The sequence below is a fragment of the Pseudophryne corroboree genome, chromosome 2, assembly GCF_028390025.1.
Source record: "Pseudophryne corroboree isolate aPseCor3 chromosome 2, aPseCor3.hap2, whole genome shotgun sequence".
Taxonomy (NCBI): Eukaryota; Metazoa; Chordata; class Amphibia; order Anura; family Myobatrachidae; genus Pseudophryne; species Pseudophryne corroboree.
In genome coordinates, this window is record NC_086445.1 from 1,011,928,890 (window position 1) to 1,011,941,832 (window position 12,943).

Consider the following 12,943-nt stretch of genomic DNA (forward strand, 5'->3'; position numbering starts at 1 on the left):
CATTTCCATGTCCAAAACAATACTAGGAGCTCGTCCTCCATGCCTCAAGCTCATTATAATATCTCAGCAGTACGGCACAGGCAGTCATACCATTCTGTCGGTGGTCCACATCACCGCACGCCAGACAGACATGTTGGTGGTTCCGCCACCAAAGCGGCCAGTTCAGGTAAGTACATACCTACTTACAGATCGTCTGCTCAATGTGTCAGTTAGGACACCCATCTGGGCGGCATTTGAAGTTGTCCTCCTATCTGTGAGGTCAGCCCCTGCATCAAGCGTATGGGCGTTCAGCTGACCACCTGTACACACAAAAATAACTACAATAAAGGGGGTGAGAACTATTGGTGCACTCCGGGGGGACTTGTCACTGCTTGGCTTTGCTGATATGTATATTATTTATATACTGTATAACATATAGATTTTAATTCTTTCTGATAATATTTTTAGTTTATAGACTTATTATTCAATTAGGCAAAAATAATTAAAATATTTGTTTCAAAGAAAGTGAATATAGTAAAGAAATAAAGTGCTTTAAAAATATATGGTCGCAGTGTTTGTCTCTATAATTGTTACGTCTGTAGTTTCTCATGAGAAACTGGTATGAGAGTGTTTGATTGACACTTATATTTGTTTGTATTAGATATTTATGGTGCCCTTCACCCTCGTTCCCAAGCGTCACGTGGTAATTGTATATGTATTAGAAAGTGTCAGAGAGACACAAGTCATTTTCTATTCTACAAGTTTCCTTCTTTCATTGCACCTCTCCAAGTTTGTATTTGGAAACACTTTGGGGTATATTCAATTGAAGTCGAAAACTGCCATCTGTCGAAAAGACGGCAGTTTTCGACTTTTTAAGGTCGAATCCTGATTCGACCTATTCAATATATCCCTAAATTTTTCAACAAGTCGATGAATTCGACTTGTCGAAAAGCACGTGGATCGGCGGAATAGCTGCCGATCCACGTGCTTGTGTCGAAAATGGGGCATTTCGACCATCTCAGTCCGACATCAAAAAGATGTCGGACTGAGATGCAGACCCAGAGGAGGAGAGGGTGGGGAGCCGCATGGAGATGGGGGGACAGCCGGCGGGCATGCAGGGAGATCAGCGCTACAGTAGCGCTGCAGCTTGATGTCACTCAGCCGCCCGACCTCACGGCAGCTTCCACCCGGCTCTAGCACGCTGCTGGAGCCGGGTGGAAGCTGCCGTGAGGTCGGGCGGCTGAGTGACATCCTGCTGCAGCGCTACTGTAGCGCTGATCTTCCCTGTATGCCCGCCGGCTGTCTCCCCGCGGCTCGCCCCCCCTCGCCTCCTCTGCGTCCCATCTCAATTCGACTTGAAAAAGTCGAATTAAGGTGGGATTGAATAGGGGTTGTCTGATCCATTCCGACAAATACATAATTGAATATACCCCTTTATCAGATCCCAACTTTGTTTGTATCTGTCAGCTTTAGTTACAGCAAAGGTCCTAATTCAGAATTGATCGCACCTCTGTGAATTTGCAGAGGTTTGCGATCAGATAATCGCCGCCCAGACAGAGTGAATACCCGCCCCGTGCAAGTCTGCGTACGCTGTGCGAAAATCTTTGCGTACACCGGTCAGCTGTATATCCGTTCGCAACTCACTCACCATTGAATGATTTCTCCAGTCTGTGCGTTGCCCGGGATTTACTCCTACAGTGCAAAAGAAACAGGTTGATCGGGGCCGGAGCTGACGTCACACACCCTCCCTGAAAACGCTTCGGAACGCCTACGTTCTTACTAACTCTCCCAGAAAACGGGCAGTTACCACCCCCAAAATGGCCGCTTCCTGTCAATCAACATACATACGCCTAGCGATCAAAAAAGACGCTGTTTTTTTTCGCAGTTTGGCCTTGCGCCTGCGCATTACAATCCGTACGCATGCCCAGTCGATCGAAAATCGTCCGTCTTGCGAATGCACACAACAGCGACCAGGTGCTGCATTATGCCCAAAGTTTCTTACTCGTTTGGAACATGTTCACTTTCTATCTGTACCCGTACACACAGCCAGATGTGCCGGTATATCTTTAGATACATCGGCCGTCAGCTGTGCAGCATATCAGGTCTTCACAGACATATGGGGTGTACACATCCGCCGACAGGCTTGCAATATAGCTAATTAGAGAACGCGGTTACAGTAGCGCACGCAGGGGGGGTTTCTGGTTACCCAGAAACCCCCCTGATGGGCCAAATAGTTTTTTTTAGAGACGGAGACAGCTTTGTCTCCGTCTCAACACAAACCGCGACCGCGATCGCGATCACAGCTACTCCTGCTACTGCAGGGAGTTTTCATCAGCTGAGCTCGCTGCACATGGGACTGAGCTTCATCGGCTTTTTACAGTTCCGTGGCCACCAGACCAGTCTCCTCTTTACATCCCTGGGTATGTCTGCTTGTGTATGTATGTATGTATGTATGTTTGTATTGTATGATATTTATAGTATGTATGCAGAATATTAAGCATGTTTGCATGTACAGTATGTATGTATGTATGTATGTGGCAAGTGTGTGTGTGATATATATAGTGGCAAAAAAAAAAAAAAAAAAATATATATATATAGATATATATATATATATACAGAAACCCCTGCCAATAAATCCTGTGTTTTCCCCTGGGTTAGGAGACTGATTTATATGTTGCTTTGTGCTGCAAAACATGGGTTGTGATCACTCCGCCACCTAGTCCTTATCCAGGAGTACTAACCTTGACATGGCGATGAGCTTTCCCAGACTAGACCCCTAGCCTATCACCGACACCCCCTGCCCCACCTGCCCCCAACACATCCCACTACATCACCCCTCTTTGTGTTTTCTATACTGTTGTTCTGGTTTATTTGTTCTAAGCTTCTGGTTATACAGAGGTCTGTCAGACCCTATGGAGTCAGTGTCATGATTTTAGCTATGATCCTTCAATACTTCCCCCACCTGGATATAGCCTGGGACAAAGCTACGCAGTTACATACAGTTTCCATTGGAAGCTATAATTTATATACACAACTGACTCATATCCGGCGCTAATACTGAACCATAGTATTTTTCTATGTCTCACAGCTGCAAAAACTACTGTGTCTGCGACTACACACAAATCTGTATCCAAAAACACACCGTGCAACAATACATATATTTTACTTTTAGCACTAATTACTAAGAGGCCTGGCATGTGAAGTAAACACTCAAATACTGTAAAATACAAATGTATTTACTGCACAGTGGGGGTCATTCCGACCCGTTCTCACGCAGCGGTTTGTCGCTGCGGTGCGAACGGGTCCGGAATGCGCATGCGCGGCGGCCGCACTGCGAACGCGCGTATTTGCCCGGCGACAGGGGTCGCCGGGTTACGTCGCGGGCAACGAAGAAAGCGGTCGCAGAGACGACCACAAGAAGATTGACAGAAAGAAGGCGTTCCTGGGCGTCACCGGACCGTTGCCTGCCGTTTTCGGGGAGTGGTGAAGAAAACGCAGGCGTGTCCAGGAGGGCGGATGTCTGACGTCAAAGCCGGCCCCAGCATTGCTGAGATCGTCGCACAGGGTAAGTATGGCCAGGGCTGGTCTTGTTCTGCTTGAAATTTTTTTTAGCTTAGCAGGGCTGCACAAGCGATCGCAGCCCTGCTAAGCTAAAATGCACTCCCCCATAGGCGTGGACTAGTTGATCGCAGCAGCAGCAGCAAAAAGTTGCTGGCTGCGATCAACTCGGAATGACCACCAATATAACAATAAAAAGTTTGCAACCAGTTGCTATTATATCAATGTATATTCCTATAAAAGATCCCAATAAGATGGCATGTAAAACAATTAAGACAAAAGGAAAAGAAAACCTCTCCTAGCTGTACTCCAGGGGTTTTAGATTGGTCCCCTTTACTGGCTATTTAGTGTGAAAGCCACCACAGCAGGTTTCCTGTTGGGTGTAATTAATATTGTGTCCAAATAGATATGAATAACAAGTAGGAGCAGATTCCTGTTATTGCTGGCCAGGTTAGCATATTGCTGGGTCGACACGGGTCGGCGTGCGGTGTGAAATCCCGGGTCACCTGACCCGGCAATTCAACCCGGGAATAAACCAGTGTTATTTCCGGGTTGAATACCGGGTTCAATGGCAGCGTAAACGGGCTCCCGGGTCGATGCGACACGGGACCCGTTCACTATAACAGGGAGAGGCGGCGCGGAGATTATCTCATCTCCCAGCTCCGCCTCCGCTGCTGACTCCGCGCCCCCCCCCCCCCCCTTCCCCGGTGCTATGGAAACCCGCCGGGTCGGGGAAGCCAGCAGCAGCGTCCAATGCCGGATCCCACCCGGGAAGGACCCGTTTCCAATTCCCGGGTGGGATCCGGCATTGGCGGTGTGAAAGGGGTATTAGTGACCTGTGTAAGATCCTTGGCACAGGTGCATGAATGACATGCCGCTTGGCTGTGTACTCACAGTTTGCTACGCCGTATCCCCAGAGAGTAAGCGGCCTGCATGTATGACCGCCTATATTTGTCACCAGGCAGGTGGCTGAAATCTCCCCCGTTACACAGACCAGCTATTCCCGGAATCACTGTGCAGCATCAGTATGGGGGCACACCTCTGTGGCTGGCAGTCAGCAGGCGTGGTGTCTCCTAGCAAGTTGTCATCCACTGCGGGCACCAACCAATACTGTAGATCCACTATTGTAAAAGAACAAGCAGTGTTTTTGTTTTCTTTTCCTTTTGTCTGAACGGTTTTACATGCCATCTTATTGTGATCTTTTATAGGAATATACATTGATATAATAGCAACCGGTTGCAAACTTTTTATTGTTATATTGTGCAATAAATAAATTTGTATATCCTATATAAGTATTTTGGAGTATTTGAGTGTTTAATTCACATGCCAGACCACTTAATAAATAGCGCAACTAATATATATTTCTAGCTATAATTTATATGGTTCTGCTTCCTTCGCTGTGATGAATATGCATTGTGCTGTCTGTAGGCCCACATTCAGTAACAGTGTTGGTATCTCCATATTGCCTCTATTAGTTTTCTTTCATAAAAAGAACGTAAAAAAATAAAGTCAATATTTTCATCTTAATGATTAAGTTTCAGTCTTATACCTCCTGGTCATTGTGAGGTCACATATGTTTATTGCGCAGAGTGTGGGCCAGACAGACTATATAGTGTATTACACAGTGGGCGTGGTGATTTATCCACCAGTGGAAATAATGAAGGAGTGGGCTGTGAGGAGCCGGGGTCCGCAGATCACTCGGGTATGGTGGTAGATGAAAACCAATGGTGGTTTATTGAACAGAATCGGTGATAAAGACACTTCGGTAATAAAATTCTATACGACCATTCCCGCAACGAATCCCTGGCTGAGCATTATTATTATTATTACATTTCTCTATCGTCCTAGTGGATGCTGGGGTTCCTGAAAGGACCATGGGGAATAGCGGCTCCGCAGGAGACAGGGCACAAAAAGTAAAGCTTTAGGATCAGGTGGTGTGCACTGGCTCCTCCCCCTATGACCCTCCTCCAAGCCTCAGTTAGATTTTTGTGCCTGGCCGAGAAGGGTGCAATCTAGGTGGCTCTCCTAAAGAGCTGCTTAGAAAAGTTTAGCTTAGGTTTTTTATTTTACAGTGAGTCCTGCTGGCAACAGGATCACTGCAACGAGGGACTTAGGGGAGAAGAAGTGAACTCACCTGCGTGCAGGATGGATTGGCTTCTTGGCTACTGGACATTAGCTCCAGAGGGACGATCACAGGTACAGCCTGGATGGTCACCGGAGCCTCGCCGCCGGCCCCCTTGCAGATGCTGAAACGAGAAGAGGTCCAGAATCGGCGGCAGAAGACTCCTCAGTCTTCTTAAGGTAGCGCACAGCACTGCAGCTGTGCGCCATTTTCCTCTCAGCACACTTCACACGGCAGTCACTGAGGGTGCAGGGCGCTGGGAGGGGGGCGCCCTGGGAGGCAAATGAAAACCTTTTTTGGCTAAAAATACCTCACATATAGCCTCCGGGGGCTATATGGAGATATTTAACCCCTGCCAGAATCCGTTAAGAGCGGGAGACGAGGCCGCCGAAAAAGGGGCGGGGCCTATCTCCTCAGCACACAGCGCCATTTTCCCTCACAGAAAGGCTGGAGGGAAGGCTCCCAGGCTCTCCCCTGCACTGCACTACAGAAACAGGGTTAAAACAGAGAGGGGGGGCACTAATTTGGCGTTAGAAATATATAAAAAAGATGCTATAAGGGAAAACACTTATATAAGGTTGTCCCTATATAATTATAGCGTTTTTGGTGTGTGCTGGCAAACTCTCCCTCTGTCTCTCCAAAGGGCTAGTAGGTCCTGTCCTCTATCAGAGCATTCCCTGTGTGTGTGCTGTGTGTCGGTACGTGTGTGTCGACATGTATGAGGACGATGTTGGTGAGGAGGCGGAGCAATTGCCTGTAATGGTGATGTCACTCTCTAGGGAGTCGACACCGGAATGGATGGCTTATTTAGGGAATTACGTGATAATGTCAACACGCTGCAAGGTCGGTTGACGACATGAGACGGCCGACAAACAATTAGTACCGGTCCAGACGTCTCAAAAACACCGTCAGGGGTTTTAAAACGCCCGTTTACTTTAGTCGGTCGACACAGACACAGACAGGGACACTGAATCCAGTGTCGACGGTGAATAAACAAACGTATTCCTTATTAGGGCCACACGTTAAGGGCAATGAAGGAGGTGTTACATATTTCTGATACTACAAGTACCACAAAAGAGGGTATTATGTGGGATGTGAAAAAAACTACCGTAGTTTTTCCTGAATCAGATAAATTAAATGAAGTGTGTGATGATGCGTGGGTTCCCCCCGATAGAAAATATGGGCGGTATACCCTTTCCCGCCAGAAGTTAGGGCGCGTTGGGAAGCACCCCTTAGCTCACACGCTTATCAGAACAAGTGGCGGTACCGTCTATAGATAGGGCCGTCCTCAAGGAGCCAGCTGACAGGAGGCTGGAAAAATATCATAAAAAGTATATACACACATACTGGTGTTATACTGCGACCAGCGATCGCCTCAGCCTGGATGTGCAGAGCTGGGGTGGCTTGGTCGGATTCCCTGACTAAAAATATTGATACCCTTGACAGGGACAGTATTTTATTGACTATAGAGCATTTAAAGGATGTATTTCTATATATGCGAGATGCACAGAGGGATATTTGCACTCTGGCATCAAGAGTAAGTGCGATGTCCATATCTGCCAGAAGATGTTTATGGACACGACAGTGGTCAGGTGATGCAGATTCCAAACGGCACAAAGGTGTATTGCCGTATAAAGGAAGAGGAGTTATTTGGGGTCGGTCCATCGGACCTGGTGGCCACGGCAACTGCTGGAAAATCCACCGTTTTTACCCTAAGTCACATCTCTGCAGAAAAAGACACCGTCTTTTCAGCTTCAGTCCTTTCGTCCCTATAAGAGTCATATCTGCCCAGGGATAGAGGAAAGGGAAGAAGACTGCAGCAGGCAGCCCATTCCCAGGAACAGAAGCGTTCCACCGCTTCTGACAAGTTCTCAGCATGACGCTGAGACCGTACAGGACCCCTGGATCCTACAAGTAGGATCCCAGGGGTACAGTTTGGAATGTCGAGACGTTTCCCCTGCGCAGGCTCCTGAAGTCTGCTTTACCAAGGTCTCCCTCCGACAAGGAGGCAGTATGGGAAAAAATTCACGAGCTGTATTCCCAGCAGGTGATAATTAAATTACCCCTCCTACAACAAGAAAAGGGGGTATTATTCCACACTATATTGTGGTACTGAAGCCAGAAGGCTAGGTGAGACCTATTCTAAATCTAAAAAAATTTGAACACTTACAAAGGTTCAAATCAAGATGGAGTCACTCAGAGCAGTGATAACGAACCGGGAAGAAGGGGACTATCTGGTGTCCCGAGACATCAGGGATGCTTACCTCCATGTCCCAAATTTGCCCTTATCACTAAGGGTACCTCAGGTTCGTGGTACAGAACTGTCACTATCAGTTTCAGACGCTGCCGTTTGGATTGTCTACGGCACCCCGGGTCTTTACCAAGGTAATGGCCGAAATGATGGTTCTTCTTCGAAGAAAAGGCGTCTTAATTATCCCTTACTTGGACGATCTCCTGATAAGGGCAAAGTCCAGGGAACAGTTGGAGGTCGGAGTAGCACTATCTCGGATACTGTTACAACAGCAGGGGTGGATTCTAAATATTCCAAAATCGCAGCTGATCCCGACAACAAGTCTCCTGTGCTTAGGGATGATTCTGGACACAGTCCAGAAAAAGGTGTTTCTCCCGGAAGAGAAAGCCAGGGAGTTATCCGAGCTAGTCAGGAACCTCCTAAAATCAGTGCATCATTGCACAAGGGCCATGGTAAAAAAATGGTGACTTCCTTCGAAGCAATTCCAGTCGGCAGATTTCATGCAAGAACTTTTCAGTGGGATCTGCTGGACAAATGGTCCGGATCGCATCTTCAGATGCATCAGCGGATAACCCTATATCCAAGGACAAGGGTGTCTCTCCTGTGGTGGTTACAGAGTGCTCATCTTCTAGAGGGCCGCAGATTCGGCATTCAGTTTTGGATGTTGGTGACCACGGAGGCCAGCCCGAGAGGCTGGGGAGCAGTCACACAAGGAAAAAATTTCCAGGGAGTGTGATCAAGTCTGGAGATTTTTCTCCACATAAATATAGCTAAGGGTAAATTTATAATGCTCTAAGCTTAGCAAGACCTCTGCTTCAAGGTCAGCCGGTATTGATCCAGTGGGATAAAACATCACGGCAGTCGCCCACGTAAATAGACAGGGCGGCACAAGAAGCAGGAGGGCAGTGGCAAAAACTGCAAGGACTTTTCGCTGGGCGGAAAATCATGTGATAGCACTGTCAGCAGTGTTTCATTCCGGGAATGGAAACTGGGAAGCAGACTTCCTCAGTAGGTACGACCTCCACCCGGCAGAGTGGGAACTTCATGGGGAAGTTTTCCACATAATTGTAAACCGTTGGGAATTACCAAAGGTGGATATGATGGCGTCCCGTCTGAACAAAAAACGGGACAGGTATTGCGCCAGGTTAAGAGACCCTCAGGCAATAGCTGTGGACGTTCTGGTAACACCGTGGGTGTACCAGTCGGTGTATGTGTTCCATCCTCTGCTTTTCATACCTAAGGTACTGAGAATTATAAGACGTAGAGGAGTAAGAACTATACTCATGGCTCCGGATTGGCCAAGAAGGACTTGGTACCCGGAACTTCAAGAGATGCTCACAGAGGACTTATGGCCTCTGCCGCTAAGAAGGGACTTGTTTCAGCAAGTACCATGTCTGTTCCAAGACTTACCGCAGCTGCGTTTGACGGCATGGCGGTGGAACGCCGGATCCTAAGGGAAAAGGCATTCAGGAAGAGGTCATTCCTACCCTGGTCAAAGCCAGAAAGGAGGTGACCGCACAACATTATCACCACATGTGGCGAAAATATGTTGCGTGGGGTGAGGCCAGGAAGGCCCCACGAAGAAATTTCAACTCGGTCGATTCCTGCATTTCTTGCAAACAGGAGTGTCTATGGGCCTCAAATTGGGGTCCATTAAGGTTCAAATTTCGGCCCTGTCGATTTTTCTTCCAGAAAGAATTGGCTTCAGTTCCTGAAGTCCAGAAGTTTTTCAAGGGAGTATTGCATATACAACCCCCTTTTGTGCCTCCAGTGGCACTGTGGGATCTCAACGTAGTTCTGGGATTCCTCAAAACACATTGGTTTAAAACCAGTCAAATCTGTGGATTTGAAGCATCTCACATGAAAAGTGAACATGCTCTTGGACCTGGCCTGGACCAGGCGAGTGTCAAATTGGTGGTTTTTTTCTCAAAAAAGCCCATATCTGTTTGTCCATTCGGACAGGGCAGAGCTGCGGACTCGTCCCCAGTTCTCTCCCTAAGGTGGTGTCAGTGTTTCACCTGAACCAGCTTATTGTGGTGTCTTGCGCCTACTAGGGACTTGGAGGACTCCAAGTTGCTAGATGTGGTCAGGGCCCTGAAAATATAGGTTCCAGGACGGCTGGAGTCAGGAAAACTGACTTGCTGTTATCCTGTATGCACCCAACAAACTGGGTGCTCTTGCTTTTAAGCAGACTTTTGCTAGTTGGATGTGTAATACAATTCAGCTTGCACATTCTGTGGCAGGCCTGCCACAGCCAAAATATGTAAATGCCCATTCCACAAGGAAGGTGGGCTCATCTTGGGCGGCTGCCCGAGGGGTCTCGGCTTTACAACTTTGCCGAGCGGCTATTTAGTCAGGGGCAAACACGTTTGTAAAATCCTACAAATTTGATACCCTGGCTAAGGAGGACCTGGAGTTCTCTCATTCGGTGCTGCAGAGTCATCCGCACTCTCCCGCCCGTTTGGGAGCTTTGGTATAATCCCCATGGTCCTTTCAGGAACCCCAGCATCCACTAGGACGATAGAGAAAATTAGAATTTACTTACCGATAATTCTATTTCTCGGAGTCCGTAGTGGATGCTGGGCGCCCATCCCAAGTGCGGATTATCTGCATTACTTGTACATAGTTACAAAAATCGGGTTGTTATTGTTGTGAGCCATCTTTTCAGAGGCTCCGCTGTTATCATACTGTTAACTGGGTTCAGATCACAGGTTGTACAGTGTGATTGGTGTGGCTGGTATGAGTCTTACCCGGGATTCATAAATCCTTCCTTATTGTGTACGCTCGTCCGGGCACAGTACCTAACTGAGGCTTGGAGGAGGGTCATAGGGGGAGGAGCCAGTGCACACCACCTGATCCTAAAGCTTTACTTTTTGTGCCCTGTCTCCTGCGGAGCCGCTATTCCCCATGGTCCTTTCAGGAACCCCAGCATCCACTACGGACTCCGAGAAATAGAATTATCGGTAAGTAAATTCTTATTTTTATTTATAAGGTGCCACGTGTTTCGCAGCGCCGTACAAATGACAGTACAGGGAGACAAAACTTAACATTACAGTAAATAAATAACAGAAATAGAGTACAGGTAACAAAGAGCACCACAATTCTCAATACACAATACAGCTTAGATGTAAGTAGTGAGGGAGTGATCAGCGTACTACTAGGGGCTGGCGGCCATAGATAGAGATGAGCCTTTACTAGCAGGAGAAAAAGCTGGTAAAGATGGTCGCCGAGTAGGAGAGAGCTGCGAGTGAAATGTGCTGAGAAGAGGGCTTTGACAACAGGTGGAAAGAGGGCCCTGCTCTGAGGAGCTAACAATCTAGTGGGAAGGGGCGACAGTCAGATGACATGAGGTGCAAGCAGGCGGGAGGTAGCCCGATGGCAGGGTGTAAGCAAAGCAGAGATGTTCCAGGCATGAGGCAGGGGGATGGAGGAGCAGCTTCAGGACTAGGTTATGCATCGGGAGGGTATGCTTTGATGAATAGGTGGGTTTTTAGTGCCCGTTTGAAGCTTTGCAAGGTCGGGGAGAGTCTAATGGAGCGGGGGAGCGCGTTCCACTGAAGGGGTGCAGCACGGGCATAGTCTTGAACTGGAGCATGGGAAGCAGTGACCAGGGCGGTGGAGAGGTGACGGTCATTGGTTGACGATAGGGGTGTGAGGGAGTATGAAGGGAGAGGAGGTTGGAGATGTAGGGAGCAGTGGAATTAGAGATGGCCTTGTATGTGAGGGTGAGGAGTCTGAAGAGGATTCTGTAGGGGAATGGGAGCCAGTGAAGATTTTGTCGAAGGGGAGTGGCATCACCTCTTGGCCTAGGCTCAGTGACTCCTCTCCAGCAATACAGGGTCCCAGGTAAATAACCTGGCTCAATATCCCAAATAATCCAATGTAATGGGTTCCACACAGATCCCTGGCAGAGCTTTACCGCTTAGCCTAGGGTCAGAGCTTCTTTCTCAGCTCTCTGTGTAGTTCTACTTATTCCCATGAGATAGCCTCAGGCTGTAGGGGTGAGTTTTGCTTTCTTCTGTGTCTTATTGTACAGGATGCATCAATCATCGCATTTTCATGGCGATGCATCCCACAGCTCGCTGCATGCATATCGGCATTTACTAACGCCATATGCATGAACATTTGAGCCAAGGACTGCTCTTGCAGTGAGAGCTGTACTTTGCGGTGTGTGAACTTTTAGTTATACGCATGCGTCGGGGTCCTGGGAGAGACCTGATTGGATCGCTCTCACTGGGGAAATGGAAGGAAGCCCATAGGCTTGTATAGGGCAAGGTCACCTAAAGATGGCTTTGCCCACCGCATCCTAGCCCCGGAATTTATTGCATTCCTCCGCTTGGTGCATAATTATGCGGTAAGCAGCCAAAGCTCCGAAAACTGTATTTTCTGAGATTTGGCTGCATTTTACAGCTTGACGAATCCCGCCCAGGATCTTATATCATTTGCATACAATTCACATTTCCTAATCAAGGTGATTAAGTCAGACACAGTGAGCCATCCTGTGCGGCCGGATTTGGAACAGAGGAGCAGACACTAGCTCTCCTGTGGTTTAAGTATATAAAGATTGCTACACAATAGTCTGGGATAATATATTGGTGTACAGACTTGTTCCTTTGACATAAGTAAACAATATAAATCTAGGGCTAACATAAATACATCAACTAAGGTGTAACGGATTAACGGATAACGTAACACAATTGCATATGTTACCAATATTAAGGCTAGCTAAAACCCGGTATGGGGTTGAGCAACAACGTGGGAAATGAGGCATAGCCAGTGGCCGTTGCAGAGGTGGGGCTGCAGCGCATTCCAAAATTCAAATAGGGGAGCCGCACCAACTGTCAGTGATGATTGGCAGTGTTCCGGGGTGGCAGTTGGTGGCTCCCATTTTTTAATTTCTTTCTTGCACTGCATCCCCACCTCTGCTACTGCCACTGGGTATAACCATTACTGATTGTCATAGACCTCTCATTTCCTCACATGGGCCAGTAGAGACGTGGCCGCCATCAACCAATCAGCTTGCACATATCATT

General features: G+C 47.8%; 1 protein-coding gene across 1 annotated transcript in view; it reads left to right on the forward strand.

Annotated features, from left to right (window-relative positions):
- Positions 1–12,943, forward strand: part of FAM3B (FAM3 metabolism regulating signaling molecule B) — a 142,644-nt gene that overhangs the window by 86,720 nt on the left and 42,981 nt on the right. The gene's annotated exons all lie outside the window — the stretch shown is intronic.